Source organism: Lathyrus oleraceus, chromosome 5 (genome assembly GCF_024323335.1).
Source record: "Lathyrus oleraceus cultivar Zhongwan6 chromosome 5, CAAS_Psat_ZW6_1.0, whole genome shotgun sequence".
NCBI lineage: Eukaryota > Viridiplantae > Streptophyta > Magnoliopsida > Fabales > Fabaceae > Lathyrus > Lathyrus oleraceus.
Genome location: NC_066583.1, coordinates 461,590,739 through 461,603,935, shown reverse-complemented (window position 1 = coordinate 461,603,935; position 13,197 = coordinate 461,590,739).

Here is a 13,197-nt window from a genome sequence, read left to right as displayed (position 1 = left end):
TCGCAAAGATGGTTGATGATGTAGGGCCGTCTGTGGGACCCTCATCAGGCTAGCCTTTCATCTGTGTGGATTACCGTCAGGCCTGTTGACGGAATTCAGTTGCTTGTATTTCTTTCCCGATTCTGGAGATTTATATCAGCTGATGTATGACTATGGCACTTATTGTGCATTTTGTTATGTGATGGTTATTTTCACTCAGTGATTGATCTTCAAGCTTTATTTGCTTTACCGTATGCACTCACACAAGCACACACATGGTTGGGGGGGGGTATTTTTGCTAAATCATATATCTCTGATCTGTGTGATAAAATCAAATGCTGAATATCAGAATACTGTTGCCGGATTATTATTTGTCTCAATGAAGCCAGGATCGAGAAACGAAGTGTTCCTCATGTGGATGAACATTGCATTCATGCATAAACCATAATAACTTGTCTTTTGTTTTGCAGGTGTCAGTTTCTAATCTGTTTGATTGACACAGGAATGATGAATCCGCCCAACGCCGACCTTCTCGAGCTGAAAGAGAAGATGGGAGAGCTGATCAATGTCATGCAAGAGTTCGCCTTAGGGCAGAAAGCGATTGCCGAGAAGGTGGGGAGGATTGAAGACTGGCTGAAGATGGGGAACATACAAGGAAACGCTTCGTCGTCTGGACCGAAGAAATCCTTTGGTGATGGTCAGCCTAAGAAGGAGGACGGCGCGAGTGCTATGTCTATGCATGCCCAGAGAGGACGTGGTAGGGATCGTTACTACCAGCACACTGCTGCGGTAACCATCCCTGTTGGTAAGCAGTTGGTCCGACAGCAACCTCAGTCAACTCCCCAGAAAGCACAGGGAGCTGGGAGCCAAGTGAGAGGAAAAGGGATTGATCGCCATTTTGACAGGCCGCCCGTGACATATGCTGTTCTGTTCAAAAAGCTGATGGATCTTGGGTTGGTTCAGCCGAGGGCGATGGTTCCGATGAGATCAGATCAGAGGCCTCCTAATTATGATGAGAACGCCCAGTGCGAATTTCATTCTGGTACACCGGGGCATAACATTGAGGGCTGTAGAGCATTCAAGAATGTTGTCCAGGATCTGGTAGACTCCAAAGCCATCAATTTTGCACCGTCACCGAATGTTAATGCTAATCCCATGCCGGCACATGGTCAGGCAATGGTGAGTGCAATTGCTGAAGATTCGGATCACGCCTGTGGGGTGGGTGAAGAGACTGATGGTAACTGCAAGTTCAGTGGTTGGATAAAGCCGTGCGCACCAGGGATGGAAGTCCAGAACTGGAAGGCCTAAAAAGATCATCACGGTCACTCTACTTGAAGAGTAATGATTTCTGTTTTGATTTTATTTGCATGAAAGCCATACGTGTTGCCCGACACGTAATGGTCCATTGTAAGGGCCACCTCATGTTACATTTGCAACATTTCTGCATCATTAATAAATGGATGTTTTTCAGTCAAAAAGTGGTGTTCCCTGTTTTTCATTTATTTTTGCAGTTTAAAAACAAATAAAAATGGCAATGTTTGTTTTCATTTTTCTTTTTTGATTTATCTCGTTCCGGCTTCGAAAAGTAATTCTCCGGATCTCGTTGATAACAATTTGGTTACACCTCATATGACTTCGACAAACCGATCTATCATACCGAAGAAGAAGGCGAAGAAGATTGTGGTCTGCTGGAAGATTAGCCAGGTTGTCGAAACAAGAGGAGAAGGTGATTCAGCCGCACGAGGAGCGGGTTGAGGTTGTTATTCCAAGCGCCGCCGAGGTCAGGAAGAAAAAAATTGGGGCTGCTTCAGAGGCAAGTCAAGAGCAGAATGGTAGCCCTGTGGAAAGAGCATGTCGATACCGTCGCCTGGTCGTGTCAGGATATGCCAGGGTCGGATACCAATGTCGTTGTGCACAAGCTGCCATAGAGAGAAGATTGTCCTCTAAAGAAGCAGAACGCCAGTGCCTGTATCAGAGAGCCATGGTGACTTTGTTCCATGATGTGATTCATCATGAAAATGAATGCTATGCTATGACATGATAGCAAAGTCCCACACAGGAGAGGGGCATCTGGTAGATCTGGCCAAGCTGAATGGACCAGTGGAGACAATTCAAACTGGGGTTGAATTCAAGTGAGTGCACTATCAGAGTGCGATCCGGTAAGCTGTTGGGGTTTATTGTAAGAGAGGAATCGAGGTTGATCCTGCTAAAAAAAAAAAAAAAATAATAATAATACCTGAACCGAGAATAGAGAAAGAGGTTCGTGGTCCCTTAGGTAGATGGAACTACATGTCATGGTTCACATCTTATCTAACAGCCACGAGGCAACCCATTCAAGAAAGAAGATCAAACGGTCAGGTGAAATAATGATTGCCAAAAGGGTATTGAAAGAATAAAGAATAAGTTGCAGGAACCTCTGATTCTGATACCTTCCGTGGAAGGAGCGATTGTTAATCTGTGCTTGACGGCCTTCGAGGGGTCTACGAGGTGTATTGGGTCAGCATGACGCATCTTGTCGAAAAGAGCATGCAATTTACCTTAGCAAAAAGTTTACCGACTGTGAAACAATGCATTCACTGTTCGAGAAAATTTGCTGTACTTTGGCATAGGCTGTTCGCCGACTGAGACAGTGTATGCAGGTTCATAACACTTTGTGGATTTCCGAGATGGATCCGATCAAGTATGGGTTTGAGAATCCAGCATCGGCCGGACAGGTTGCGAGAGTGCAAAAGAATGTTGACTGATTTGTGGTGCTCTCAGAGAGCAATCAAGGGGTATTGTCTGATTACATCGCCCCGCAACCCATTGAGGATTATCAACCGATGAAGTTTGAGTTCCCTGATGAGGATATCTCGAGGTGCTCTAATCGAAAGATTGAGAGTAACCGATCCCGGAGGAGGGGCATGACCCCGAATCCGAACGGATTCTGATGTCTGATGGGGAGGTTAAGGTGAATGAGCTTTCGTTTCCCGGTTAGCATTCGAATACACCGACAGTATGGGCAAGTGTGAAGCTTGTATCCTGGGTATCGAACCTCGGTGCGCCTACTGGGGCAACATCTTTCTCGTTGGTGTATGGAATGAAGCCGTGCTACCGGTTGAGGTTCAAATCCTCTTTAAGAGTCCTGATGGATGTAAAGTTGCAAGAGGCTGAATGGGTAAGGACCCGATATGAAGAGTTGAGCCTAATTGAAGAAAAGAGGCTAGCAGCCATTTGTCATGGGCAATTGTACCAGCAAAGGATGAAGCGTGCTTTTAACAGAAAGGTACGACCTCGAGTGTATCACGTAGGTGATATGGTGCTGAAAAGGATCTTTCCTCCTCAAAATGATCGTAGGGGCAAATGGACACCAAATTATGAAGGTCCATTCGTGGTTAAGAAGGTTTTCTCTGGTGGAGTCTTGTTGCTAACGACCATGGATGGCGAGGATTTTCCATCCCCTGTGAATACGGACGCAGTTAAAAAATACTTCGTATAAGAGACCCGTTGGACGACGAAAAGAAGAAAATAGTCCAGGCAAAAATGGGCATCCCGGCGAACCGAAAAACAGAAAGAAAGGTTCGGGCAAAAATTAGGGATAAAAAATGAAAAATGTACACCCGGCAAGTCGAAAACCTGAAAAGGCGACTTGGGCAAAAAAGGGTATCCCGGTGGACTGAAAACCCGAAAGGGCGGTCCAGGCAAAAGAGGGATTGAAACGAACAACTGCGTCTAGCATGATCGTTTGCGCTTTGGTTAAAGCATCATAGATAATACCCGGTAGGGATCAGTTGGAATCGTCTTGTTCGGAAGGTAGAAAGCATGGAGGGTCTGAGGATATATGGGGTGCAACCGAGTTGGAACTCGATGAGATCACGGGTTTCACATTGCCATTAGGATAGATTTTGCCTTTTGTGCGCAATTACCTCTTTTCAGGAATTGCTTCCTTTTGTATTGCTCAATTTGAGCCACACTTTTTCAATAAATAAAATGCATATTCAGTCAAATAATTTTGTTTTTGTCTTTCATTACCGCTTTGATTGCAAAAACATCCAATATTTTTGATAAAGAATGTTGCATTTTAAGACATACAGGTCCCTTCCAATGCATGTTTATAAGGTTGAAAACTTGAAATCTTATTCGGAAGGATTGAGTGACCCAAGTGTTGAAATCTTGACACGCCTGGGGCACGGTTTTATCTAACGGTCTGTTTTGCAGGTGTTGTTAGATGTTTTTCACTCACTTGCAGGTTGTGATGTGGAAGCTTTGTAACAGATCCCCAGAGAGTTCGCTCAGGGACGAATGAATGAAAAACGACGAAGTGACGTTGAGACGCATGACGATCCTTGATTTTAATCAAGAAGACTCTTCAAAATCGGAAGATTGGAAAGTCTGTAGAAATTCCCCGCAGAGTCCAATCAGGGACGAGGGACGGACGAAAGAATATGAAGGGATGACGGAGAGACGTTGAGACGTACGACGATCCTTGATGATAATCAAGAAGACTCTTCAAAGTCGAAAGATTGAAAAGTATGTATAAGTCCCAGGAGTTCGTTCTTCGTCGAGCGCGGAGCGATTGGGAATACAAGATGATGGAGCAGAAAAGGTCCAGACGAGTCTGGGAATTCTCAAAAGTGGAAAGCTGATACGAGATTGGGAGGTTGATATCATGGTTCGATGAGTCGACGGGTGTTCTGTACCAATTTTTCTCATTTCCCAGCTATGTCCCCAAGCAGAATCAGAGGGCCAACTCCCCTGCAGATCCAAGGTCTGTGACTTTCCCAGCCGAGTCGGGATGATTATCCCCGGCAGGTAAATGGTGTTTCCTCAGCAGTCAGGTCCGAAGGTTGTTATCCCCGAGTGGAGCGGGTTTCAATGAAATATATCTCCAGCAGTGTTCATCCTACCAGTGGATTGGACAGGTTCCCGTAGCAGACGGATATCTGCATCCCCAGCAGTGTATTCTACCTATGGATCGGATGGGTCGTTCCCAGCGGAGTAGCACTCATTTCCCCTAGCAGGGTCAGGATGGTTATCCCCAGCAGGTTTCAGATCGAATGCTTCCCCAGTCGTCAGCCCTGGAGGTTGCTGTTTCCCAGCAGAGCTATCTGTAAGCATTTCCCCAGTAAAGTCGACGGGTATCTATGAGGGTTCCAAGCAGAGGTAGGATGTACATCCCCAGCAAGTCAAAGATCGTGGTATCCCCACAGAGTGTTGGTGGTTCTTATCCCCAGCAATTCCCGAGCGGATTGGGTGCAAAGGAGGTTTCCTCAGCAAGGGTTGCCTATTTCCCAGCAGCAGTGCTATTCCCCAGCAGGGTGGAGTTGGAGCAATGGCGAGTTCCTCAGCAGAGTGTCTCGTGCTTCCCAGAAGAGTCCCTTGAGGGGGATATTTTTTATGCATTCATCATGTAAATAAGCATAGCATATTGCATAGAAAAAATAAATAATCGCGTAGCATTTCCATAATTATGGAGCATTACGCAGAAAAATCAATCATGCATCATTGCAAGCATAGGCTAGTCTCAAGCCGTGGTTACCGTTTGAGATATGGTTCTGCCAGTGGGTGAAGATGCTACTCGAGCCGTGATTACCGTTTGAGGAGTGGTTTCACTAGTTGGAAAATCATCAGTATTGCAAGTATCAGTTACTCGGGCCGTGATTACCGCTTGAGATTTGATGTTCTCCAGTAGTGCGATACTGGAGGAGATTTTTTCCGTCGGACAGAGATGGAGATGTGACGCGTTCAGCGCGATTCAAGCCGTGGATACCGCTTGATATTTGGTTTCGCCGGATGGTGAAGATGTTACTTGGATAAGTTCAACATCATGACGCGTTCAGCGCGATTCAAGCCGTGGATACCGCTTGATATTTGGTTTCGCCGGATGGTGAAGATGTTACTTGGATAAGTTCAACGTCATGACGCGATCAGCGCGACTCAAGCCGTGGTTACCGCTTGAAGGTTTGGTTTCACCAGATGGTGAAGATGTTACTCTGAGGAGTTTAGCATCATGGCGTCAGATCAGCAATGTTCCCCAATAGTGCGATATTGGAGGAAATTTTTCTATCGAGCAGAGATGGAAATAAAATCAGAGGGCGTTACGCGATCAGCGCGATTCTGGGGTTCAAACTGGAGAATGGGGTTCATTATTTTGGCAAACAGGAGAACGGGGTTCAAATGCAGTGATCGGGGATCATTCGCGAAAAAGAAGATTTCGGGGTTCGAGAAAAGCATAAAAAAGGAAAGGAATAATAATCCCGAGTGGATGAGTGGTGTTCAGGCCATGGTTATCCCTGCATTACCATTTATTTTGGTGGTCAGGTCGATGTTAACTGCTTCGGTATTCGGGCCAACTTTCTCCGTACCAGACGGATTTTGGTTTCGAGTTTGCTTCTTCGCCGATCCTGACAGGCATTGTTAATTATTTTCCCATCAGAGTGCAAATTGTTCGTCTGTTCTTGGTATTCAATCACTCTTCATCCTGATCATCTGAAAGCCGAGGCTATTCATATCGACAGGTTCACAGTGGATTGAATAGGGGCAGCTGTAACACCTCAAAATTTGCCCTCCTCTCTTGGGACTAGCATAACATATTGCATAACATTTTTAGGTCATTAGGCATTGCATATTGCATAACATGTGGTTACATTGTGCAAGTCATCCTCACAAGTCTTGATCAGAAGATAGGAGGTCATGTGCAAGCTAGGGTTTCATTTGGACTGGTCATTAATCATCTGAGGATGTGGAGGTCCAAATTAGGGTTTTGTGATTCTCAAGGAGATTGGTCTTCATCTTGTTTGAAATGATTCATCATCATCATCATGATTTGTCATCATCAGGAGTTTGATCAGGATTCCTTGAGATTAGGGTTTTGACCACTGGTCAACCCTAATCAGTTGCATTGGGCCAATCAGGGCATAGCAAGGAGATGGGGTCTACGATGGATATAGGGATCATTTCATGTTTGTATTGAGCTTATTGAGGCTAGGGTTTCATCCTTGAGCCATTTCCTCAGAAGATTGGGGCTCAGATTGATCAATGCATTGCCAAATTCATCTATCAGTTGAAAAAGTCAACCGTAGTCAACTGTGCTTGATTTTAGGGATTTGGAGGTGGGAGAGAGTTGGATATACTTCATTCATGTCGGAACAAGTGTTATTTTACATTGCAAAGCTCAAGAATGGAGAAAATAAAGTCAGAACAAAAATTGCCAAAAATAGAAAGTGACTTGTAATGGAAGTTTCCAAAAATGGAAAGTTTTTCATCACAAAATTACATGTACAAGGAAGCTTCAAATGAAAATTTGTTCAACATGAAAGTTGTAGATCTTGGTCTCACCTTTCCAAAAAGTCCAAGAACTTGAAATTCCCATGTATGGTTGACAAGTTGTGGTCCATTCATTTTCAAAAAAGACCCATAATCAAAGTGGCATAACTTTCACATGGAGGGTCCAAATTGGGTGATCTTTTTATGAGCAAACTCCATTTGACATGTACTTTCATGGTGCATAATCAAAATTCATCAAAAATGGTCAATGCAAAAGGTCAATTTTCAAGTGCACTAATTAAAATCCAAGGGCAAAATGGTCCAAGTTGAGAAATAATGGGAATTTTGGAATGGGAGTTTTTGCAACACCTCACATATGCCAAATAGAAGTGGTTTGAACTGTCATGAGTTTTCAAGGATCAATATTTGGCTAGGCCATTTTGGAACTTGCACTTAAAATGCAAAATTTGGCATAACATAGTGAAAATGAAAAATACAATGCCAATTGTCATGGGATCAAAGCCAACACATTCCAAATGGTATTTAGAGGATGTCTGAGCTGTCACATAGCTGTCATGAGCCCTAATGTGGAAATTCATTTTTGCCCTTTCACTCAAATTGCACATTATGCTAATTACATGTGTTTTGGCTAATTGGTGATTAAGTGAGTGATTAGAGTGGAGTATTTAATCATAATTGTAACAGAATTTGTTAACCACAATCACATTCACCAAGGTCTGTAACAGAATTTCACCAAGAACCTCTCAAATTCTCCAAAAAGCTTCATCACTTTTTCTCATCAATCTTCATCAATTCTCAATCATTTTGCGAAATTCCTTTTGCTTCATCTTCCATGGATCATTAGCTTGGACTGTTTTGGTGATTTGGTGCAAGGAACCATCAAAATCGTGACTGTTGCAAGGGAGCATAACCAATGCAAATTGAGATTGCTTTCACTTGGATCAACATTGAGCTTAGCTACGAGTTCTATTCACCTTCCTCAACCTTCTTCTTCATCTGTTTTGAAGAATCACATCCAAATACACACAAATTCATCACTGTCTTCAATCTAAGGTGCCAATCCGAATCTCGCTATTGCTTAAATTGAGATATGTGTTTTGTAGTGTGTTCAGTGTAGATCATAGTGCTATGCTTGGTTTTGGATTTGGTTAGTTATTGATTGAGTTATTTCGATTTGAAGTTTTGATGTAGTTTCTTTAAATGCTCGATCCGTGAGATGTAGTGAGAGTTAGGCAAAATCGTTAGCATATTTGTGACCTAGGTTGAGAGACGGTTCCAACGGTATCTCGCTCGTCCATTTTCGTTGAGTTTCGTTCATGGCCATGGCTGGAGATGAAGAACATTTGAAGGCGCGAAGAACATGAATTTGCTGGATTTGTTTCCTGTTTGATCCGTCAATTCGCAGGGCAATGTTCAAAAGCTGTTTCCCGCGGAAGCTGAGCCAACCACAGCGTGACAACACATTAATGAGGCTGTGTCGTTTTGGCCTTGGAATCGTTATTTACAAAATCGCCATTGGACTTAATAAATCATTTTAATTCATTCTAAATAATTATCACATAATTTAACAAACTTAAAAAAATCATAAAAAATTCATCTCTAGTCCAAAATTAGTGAGGCTTTTTTTGTTGGATTCATAATTTTGTCTAGAATTTTATAGGCATGATAACTCAAGTTGTGCTTGGAGAAATTTTGACTTGGCCTATTGATCTTTGACTTGTGTACATTTTTGTATGTTTTACCAAAACTTTCATGAAATGCTCATACTTGTAAAGAAATGAATGAAAATTTTTGTGCTTATTCTGGACATGTTGATAGTGATTTTCATGTAGAGTTTGTGATTTTTGGATACTTGGTGATGGAGATATGATTTTTTGAAGTAAGGTGTGACAATTTGTGTCACACCAAGCTAGGTCAACTTTCTGATTTTATTTGCATGACCTAGAAATGTTGAATTGCTCCAATCTTTTGCATGAATGATCATTGATATGTCAAGATAACATGTGATTTTTGCTGGAATTTTTGATGTCATTTTCTAATTGATTGATAATTTTCTTCTCTGTATGCTCATTTTGTGAATTTATGTGACACATGTTGGCATTTTGCTTGTGAAATTCTCATATGGTACTGGATGAAGATGAAATTTGATATGTTGATTGTAGACACATTATAGGACATCATGCTTTTGGTTCCATTCATTTCTTAATTGTTGTCACTGTTTTTTGAATTATTGAAATGGATGCTTGCTTGGATGTCTTGAATTGGCTTACATAATTGTGTCTGGACTTTTTGATTTTCATTGACCTACTTTCTTTTGTCCAATTGAGCTGAAAATTGACATGCTACTTGTTGATTGTGTCCTGTTTAGGTGTGAATTATTTGAGGATTTTTGGAATTGTTTTGGTATGCCTTTGATTGAAGTCATTCTGTTTGGACTTTTGGTGTTGTATTTGACCTAGTTTGTGGTATATTGTGCATGAATTGATATTGGTGAATGATATGAGCATGAGACCAATTGCATTTGCTTTCTATTTGTTTGAATGTGATTTTGGATTGGTTTTGCTTGCTGTTTAGATTTTTTTTATCCCTTTGGACCCTAGGCTTGGCCTAGTGGTCTAGTTTCTCACATTTGGTGTGGATTTTCAGGTTGAAATGCAAAAAGGCTTAAAGGAAAAAGTGCAAGTTGATTAAATTGAGTTTTGTTTGATGTTGTAAACTAACATTGATTTTGTGTTGTAGGTTTGATGCTTGAGCTTGAGCTCATAGCTTGCACTTGTGTGCATTAACTGGTGTTGTCTGTATAGATTAACATTTGCTGTTTATCGTTGGTTTGTCTGAGTACTGATGATACTTGATTGATTTCAGGTACATTTAGTCGCTTACAGTTGTCATACGGTGAACTGGACTTTTTGTGTTTTTAATCGCAATGTCGCGGTTAGCAAGAGTCGCCACCGACTTTTCTTTTATCCAATAAGGAAAGGTGGAAAAGAACAGGAAAAACCTTAATTTAGATTTTGGATTCGGGAGGTACATTATACAAAGGGAAGGTGTTAGCACCCTTTGTATCCATGGTTATCCATGGGCTCTTAATTGCTCGATCACTTATATTATTTTTAAAAAAAAAAGTGTTTGTGAATTGTTTAGAAAAATTGTTTTGAAAAGAGAATTTAACTTTGTAATGATTCTTGTATGAATGTATACAAAGTGATTATCTCGTTTAGTTTTGAAAATTGTTTAGAAAAATATAACTCGGTAATGATTCTAGTATGAATGTATACCAAGTGGTGATTTTCTAAAGGCATTTTGAAAGGTGTGAGGTGCAAAAAAGATGTTTTAAGTTGTGAGCCAGCAATTAAGAGTTATACCGACCCAAGGTCTTTACGGGCATTTCCTATCCTTATGAGGGTAAAACTGTCCTTATTATTGAGAAATAAGTAGTTTTATCCTTTGGATGTAAAAGGGTCATCGTAGGGTCATCGATTGGTCATTGAAGGCAACAGTTATGAGGATACCTTAGCATTCGAAGGGACTATCATCATTTAACCGTAGGCAACATCGGAGGGTCATCGAGGGACAAAGTTGTATATTCGAAGGCAACATCCGAGGGACTATAATTTATTTTATGATGATTTAACCGAAGGGTCTTTGCTAAGGGTATCCCCACGTTCGCGGGACATGACCGTAATATCGTAATCGTAAGGCAACAAAGAGAGGTCCAAGATCACTTATTCAAAGGCAAAGTTTTACAATTAATTATATAATTAGGATGAAACTCCACATTAAAATTATTAAAAATAATATATTAAAAAATTAATACATTAGAAATTAATACATTAAAAAATTAATTTAGGGTGAAACTCCACAAGGGTATCCCACAAATAAAGTGGAATACCTAGCCAATAACCTTTTCCTGGGATATGTGAACCTTTACGAAACTCAAAAAAAAGAAACATGTCAGAACACCAAATCAGGGGGCAATCGAAGATTACACCGGAGAAATATCACAACAATAAATAGGATAGGATAAATAATGCATGGCTATGATAAAAACATAAAAAAAAACAGATTAGAAGAATCAGGTATTGTCTCGTTCGCCTCTGCCTCGCCTAGCGAAGGCCACGGATTTTGAATTTGAAAACAGCCCCATGTTAGGAACTTTGAATTTTATGGCATTTTATCACAGGAATAACATGGTCAAACATTCAGGGTATTCAGGCATATTTAAATTCTCATACGAAAGCAAATTATATATCAACATTTAATCATGATGCATTATATATGTAGATATGGCCAATTGAAAGTATAAACAATAGAGATACGCAAACCTGTTTGCCAATTCAAGGTTGAAGGGATTGACCACTTGTAGTATCGGAATAAGTTAGGCAGCGGGAATTGGACGGCGATGGCTTCGGTGCAGATGGGCTGCCTTCAGGGTTTCTTTACTCTGAATTCTCCGGGTAGGCAGGGTTCCTATGCCAAAATTTCTATCCGTCCTTCTCTGTTCTCTCTCTTTCTTTTTCCTCAAGGTTTTGTTCCAAGGAAACCTCAGAGTGTTTTGCTTCTCTTCCTTCTTTCTCCAGTGAATCTCCCAGTGTAAACTCCAAATCTAACTCCAAGTGTTTTTTCCTCTACTGAAACTTCAGTATTTATAGACTAATTTCGTGGGTAATGGGCTTGGAATGAGGGAGACCCAAGTCCAAAATAATTTGTTATATTTTATTTATATATTTATTTTAATTATTTAATTAATTAATTAATTAATTAATTAATTAAATTTTTTCTTTTTTTTTTTTCGTTTTCTTTTTCGTTTTTTTTTTATTTTTTTTTTTTAGGAAAAATGATGGGTAATTTTTGGGGTATGACAACAGTTCTTTAAGAACTTGCTTGCTGTTGCTTGGTTTTTTTAACCAGTTGAGGTAGAATCTCTATACTTCATGTAGTCTGGAAGACCTGGCCTGTTACTTGGCCAGGCAACTGTCTGAAGTCCTCCTTAAGAGGCGATGTTTGTGATTGTTTACTTTTGTGCCAAGCAGGTGAAGACCTCTATGAGGCAATTGGCGGAATCCAAGGGATATGCAATCTATCCCCCGCTATTCTGTGAGTCGTCCCTCTGCTCACACGGCTGTGTGTTGATGCATTGGGACACAAACCCAAGATCTTGTGCTGTTGCACAATCGAGTCAGAGTCTTGAGCGTAGAAGGGTCCCTCCATTCTGGACCCACGCTCCTTTGTCTGAAGCTCTCCCTGGTCAGGGATAAGAGCTGTGAAGTCTAATCTTCACTCACCTTTCATCTGCTTCACCTTAGCCCCGCAATGGCAAGGTTAAGAGCGAATACTACCCATGTACAGATGACTTGCTTCGGCAGTCCACCCTTGTTTGAGCCTCACTTGACTGGATATAGTGTGTGCTATGTGAAATGTTTGTTTTATTTTTGATTGATGCTTGCATGCTTGCTTTCTTCCTGGATAGGATTAGCTTGCAGTTGTGCAAGTAGGTAGAAACCTCAACGTAGGGCAATGATGCATGACAACACTAGGCTCGAGTCCAGCTCCCTGGTAGTGTGTCTCCCCTTGGTTTCTGGCTAGATTTTCTTTCCCTTTCAGGGGAACTACATCGCCCTGATCCTCGTTCCAGACGAGGTATGTAGGCAGGAGACCGTGCGAGGTCTCTCCGGGCACTTTTTTTTCTTTTTGGGTGTGTTTACTTGTTATCTTCTTGTGTGTGTTTGGTTCGGATGCCGACGTAAGTCCAGTGATTGGCGGTCGGGCTCCACGTTTGCCTTCTTGTGTGCGTTTTGGTTCGGATGTTGATGTAAGCCCAGTGATTGGCATTCAGGCTCCATGTTTGCCGGTGTGTTTATTTGCTTGTTTGGCGTGCGTGAGCCGAACTACGGCAACTCTGATTCTTGTTCCAGACGAGATACGTAGGCATAGGATGCGACGTCCTATCGA